This window comes from Gossypium arboreum, chromosome 13 (genome assembly GCF_025698485.1).
Source record: "Gossypium arboreum isolate Shixiya-1 chromosome 13, ASM2569848v2, whole genome shotgun sequence".
In the NCBI taxonomy this organism is placed as follows: Eukaryota; Viridiplantae; Streptophyta; class Magnoliopsida; order Malvales; family Malvaceae; genus Gossypium; species Gossypium arboreum.
The window spans coordinates 84,245,311-84,250,818 of NC_069082.1; the positions used below are offsets into that span (position 1 = coordinate 84,245,311).

The 5,508-nt window shown below is 36.8% G+C and overlaps 1 long non-coding RNA gene across 1 annotated transcript; it reads left to right on the forward strand.

Annotated features, from left to right (window-relative positions):
• Positions 1-602: 602 nt before the first annotated feature.
• LOC128286551 (uncharacterized) lies at positions 603-1,660 on the forward strand. Its single transcript, XR_008277158.1, has 2 exons — positions 603-653; positions 1,308-1,660. It is a non-coding gene; the product is annotated as an uncharacterized LOC128286551 (long non-coding RNA).
• The last annotated feature ends 3,848 nt before the right edge of the window (positions 1,661-5,508 follow it).

Genomic DNA, 5,508 nt, shown 5'->3' on the forward strand with positions numbered 1-5,508 from the left:
AAACGACCCTAGTCGAAATGTGGTTTCGGGACCACAAAACCAAGGCATAAAATAATTTAATATTTATTTTATTGCCTATAATGTGTGTTAACTCATGTGTGATATTTTTATGCTTTGATTTAGAATTATAGATGTGAATTTCACTAGAAAGGACCTAGTAATAAACTTTGAAAGTATGAGGGGAAAATGTGTGATGACTAATTAAAGGAAGCATGCAAAACAATGGACTTGCATGTCAAATTTCCCCCATAGCTAGTGGCCGGCCATGACAAGGATTTATGGGCAAAAATCATGTCATGAAACATGTTTGGTAAATGGGTTATGATGGAAAGAATAAAATAAGGGTATGGAATAAACAATTAATGTTAGTAGATGAGAAACAAAAAAAAAAAAAAAGTGTCCATCTTCCTCCATAGCTTGGCGAATGTCCTAAAGGAAGAAAAAAAATTTTGTTCATCTCTTTTCACTCTCTTGTTGGCGAAAATACTAAGGTTAAGGAAGGAGTTTTGCTTCATACTTGGTTTGGAAGAGGATTAGGAAGAGGTTGGCTAAACTTGCATCAAGATTAAGCTCAAGAGCAAAGGGAGCTAAATCCGATAAAGGGAAGGAAAAAGTAGTTGAATAGCCGTCGAAATCGCTCGACAACATCCAAGGTAAGTCTTGAGTGATGACCCTACTTGAATTATATCAAAGTTATGCTCCTTGTTTGTGTGGCCATTGAGCGAAATAGTAAAGGTTGATAGATATTTTGTGTTAGAGCTTTAGTAACGAAAATGAACTATGGACGTGTCTTGAATATTGATATATATGTAAGTGAACATTGGAAATATATCCGGGCTAAGACCAAAGGCATTCGTATGAGTTGATATATCCGGCTAAGACCGAAGGCCTTTGTGCAAGTCACCAAATCCGGTTATGACCGAAGGCAATCGTCTTGAGTCGCTATATCCGGTTAAATCCGAAAGTATGTGATTCGGAAGTGAGCAATCTTGCTGTAAAATTTCAGCTTATACACTTGTGAAAATTCCAGCAATGAGGTATGTTTGTATGTGCTTGTACTAATTGAATTCTTACAAGTAAGTATCGCTAAGTTGATAAGCGAGCTACCGACCTTGGGCTAAGTTGTTCTTTTGTGTATGAACATAAGGGTCGGTGATGTGAAATAAGTATGAGTATGGGAATGTGAATTAGTAAAGTGGTTTAATTAGCCATGTGAATAAAATACCTTAGTCAAAGCTGATTTCATTGCTTGAGACTTACTAAGCATTAAAATGCTTACCCCGTTGCTTTGGCTCTCTGTTTTATAGGTTTCGCTCGTTAGCTATCGGATTCGGGATCAAAGAAGTCGAAGTCATCCACACTATCGAAGCCCCATTTTGGTACAAATTTTGGTTGAACTTTGAAATGGCATGTATAGGACCATCCTTTGTTGAAGGTCATGTACCTTCGGTTTGTGTAAACTTGGATAGCCATGCGAAAATGGCTTATATACGTTTTTAGCATAGAACTATAATCGTTTGTATGTTGACCCTTATGAGGTATGGAATTATTTTGAAACGATTAGCCATTGGAATGGTTAATCATGATCACGCTTTGTGCTATGTATGTAAAAAGGGCCAATTGAATCATGGAAAGTATGAAATAGGTAAAGCCTACTAAAGGCAGATGCTGACAGCAGCAGTGACGTGGATGTGAAAAATCACTAAAAATAGTAGGAATGGTATTAAATAGCAAATAAATTATGTAAGTGTACCTTGATGAATCTACTTTCATATGGAAGAAACGAAATGGTCATATGAGTTATAAGTTAACAGATTTTAAAGTTCTTGTGAAATAGGGCCAGAACGGTTTCTGGATCCCTGTTCCAACTTTGGAAAATCATTGTAAATTAACCAGAGATAATTAGGAGTCATTCCATATATGTGTAGATTCCTCTCTGAGTCTAGTTTCTATAGAAACAAACGGCATTAGTATTGAAGCCCTGTACAGGGAGATATCCAATTCGTAACGCACAAAGGTCAGTGTAGTCGATCCCTACAACAGGCGAGACTTTAACTAATAAACTGTACTAATTGGCTCGACCAAAATTCTAGAAAAAATATGTAGATGGACATATGAGTCTAGTTTCAGAAAAATTTACGGAACTGATTTTCGAGTTGTAAAACTCAAGTTATGAATTTTGGAGCGACTAGTACTCAGATTGGCAGCTTGTCTGAAAATTGTCAATAAGTGGGTTGAAGTCTGTTAACACCTCGCGTTCGACTCCGGCGACGGTCTCGGGTTCGGGGTGTTACACTTACCCCTTTGCATCAACAAACATCCTAAACCAACATGTGATGCATCGCTGTAAACAGTGAATTCCTTTCCAAACTCTAGCTGTATCAAGACAGGGGCCTCAGTCAGAACTTTCTTGAGTTTCTCGAAACTTTCTTTGTGACATCTCTAAAGTGACCCTAGTCGGAAAGCGGTTTCGGGACCGCTAAACCGAGTCACTAAATTATTTGAGTATGATAGTTACTGTCTAAATATGTGAAAATGCATGTGTGAATTTTTTTAATTCTTTGATTTAGTTAATTTGAAGGTGAATTGAAAGAAAAAGGACTCATGTGAAAGGATTTAATTATATGTGGCTAATTTTAAGAGGTTAATAAAGGAATGAAGTAAAATAAATGGAGTTGCATGTCAAATAACCCATTTGACAAGGTTAGTGGCCGCCATGACAAAATTATGGGCAAGGAACATGTTTCCAACATGTTATGCTAGTGGTGTATATAGGAAGCCATAAAATAATAGCTAGCATTAAAGAAATGAACAAAAAATGAGCATGGATGCCCCCCATTGTGCCGTAACTAGAGAGAAAAACAAAAAAAAAAGAAGGAAAATGCTCATTCTATTCTCCATTGCCGTGGCTTGAAGGAGGAAGAAGAAGGAATTCTTTTGTGCATGATTTGGCTTGGTTGATGCTTAGGAAGAGGTAAGCACTTTGAAACCCTTGGAAATTTAGATGTAAATGAGGTGATTAGTTCAAGTTCTATTCATTCCATGGATTAAATTTGGTTGTTTGGAGGTTTGGTATTTGGCCAAGTAGTTGAAGCTCTTGGTACATATATTTTTCATGAAAGTTGAAATTGGTTTGTTCATAAGGGAGGGGTGCGAATGTGGCCAATGAAAGGCCTTGATGAACTATATATGTGGCTTGGGTTTATGATATTCGGTTAAGGGATATTGTGCTAGCAAGGTTGGTTTTATATATACATGTAAGTTACTTTGTATATGATGTTTAGAAAAAAAATAGTGAAGGAAAAGTTAATGATGTTGGATAAATTTTTAGTAGAGTTGTGCTTAGGCATTCGGTCATTGATGAGCATTGTGGTAACCTAGTTGTAGTTGCAACTCCTAATTTTGAGATGGAATTTGTACACATACGTTAAGTAAATGGTTAGGGCCGAATGGGGACTATGTGTTTGAAAGAATAAAATCGATACTATAATTGATAGTATAAGTATTCGGCCATTCAATCAAGGGTATAGGTGATGTTAGATCAATTTTAGCACATTCGGCTATTTAGGTATACCCAATCATGATATTGCCTTTGATTGTATAAAATCAACTAAAATGGGTGGTTAGTGAGGGTGGCTATTTAATATACGAATATGTATCTGTGTATGTGTGATTGGATTATTGATAGAATAGTAAATTGCATAAGGCTATTGGCCGAATAGCCAAGAACATAAGGTAGCAAGATAAAAATTTTACCATGTCGTTCTGTATGTTATATGATCATTAGAATGTGGATACCAACATATGTACCAAAGCGATTGAATGAGTTAATTTGTTTGTTTAAGCTCAAGATCCTAAAGGAGAGGCGTCCAACAAGGGGAAATCGAAGGTCAATGAGTAGCCGACTTAGAATTATTTGCCCAACACAAGGTAAGTCATTAAGCACATATGTTTGATATTGCTTAAATGATTGTAAAATCTATGCAATTGTGTTTAATGGGATGCTATATATATATAAATGAAATTGTATGTGTATGGAGTGATGACAATTGTTGAATGTAAAAGAAATAGTGAAATGTGTAGAAAGTTTGCTTTCGGCACTAAGTGTCTTGAGCAATACGTGTGTACGGTGACGAGATTGGCACTAAGTGTGCGTGCTGGAAATATATGGCACTAAGTGTGCGTGCTGGAAATATATGGCACTAAGTGTGCATGCTGGAAATATATGGCACTAAGTGTGCGAGCTCGAAGGGTATGGCACTATGTGTGCGGGCTTAAATCGCATGGCACTAAGTGTGCGAAATCGAGTATTAAGCAATCGTGTGCGTACTCTATATATATATATAAATATCTCCGATCGAACAATTATATGGAGGGTGTGTCTCCATCGAGTTGAGTATGGACAGCGGATCGGGTAAGTACCTTGAGCTCATGACTAATAGGTAATATGTTCATGCTCGGGTTGAGCTTGGTAAGCTTTAAATCTATGTGATGATTGCAATTGTATGATTGTGGTGAAAATGAGTTGGTGTGTAAAATGCCTCAAATATCTTATTGTATAGAATATGAAATGTGGATGTATGACTTGGTATGAGATTGAACCGAAGGTCCAAGGAACTATGATATAGTTCGATATGGATGGAGTACTTAGCCTCGTTCATTATTTCATGTTGTAATAATTTTGTTAATGGATGGTTGTGGAATGCTTATGGCTTCTTGAGTTATAAACTCACTCGGTGTTTTCTTGTCACCCATTTTAGGTCTCTTGGACTCGTCTCTTGTGTACTCGGAACCGTCGTCAAGTCATCACACCGCGAACAATCTTTTGGTATTGTCTCCTTAGTCGATCTAGGAGAACATTTGGCATGTATAGGCTATTTTGTTTTGTTGAATTTTGGGTTGTAAACTTTAAGCCATGCGAAAATGGCCTATGTGGTCGGTTGAGTGTGATTCTAAAACCTATAGTCACAAGTCTTAGAAACCTTAATTTTGATAAGGTGGCCATAGCTTGTATTATGTATGATGAATTATAGTTGGCCATGGAAGAATTATGAAATAGTCATTGTTTGCTTTAGTAACAGATGCTGCCAGCAGCAGTGATGTGAGATTGAAAAATCACTAAAAATAGTAGAAGTAGAATTAAATAGTGAATAAATTATGAAATTTAACCTTGATGAATCTACTTTCATATGGAAGAAACGAAACGGTCATATGAGTCAGATTTTAAGAGATATTCAGGTTTTCGTGAAACAGGGCTAGAACGGTTTCTGGATCCCCTGCTCCGAGTTTGAAAATTTACCATAAATTATCCAGAAACAATTAGAAGTCATGCATTATATTCATAGATTCCCCTTTGAGTCTAGTTTCATTAGAAACAAACGGTATGAGCATTGGAGCTCTGTACGAGATGATATCCAGGTCGTAATGCGCAAAGGTCAGTGTAGTCGAACCCTGAAACAGGGGTGACTTTAACTAATAAAATATACCAATTGGCCCGACCAAAAATTC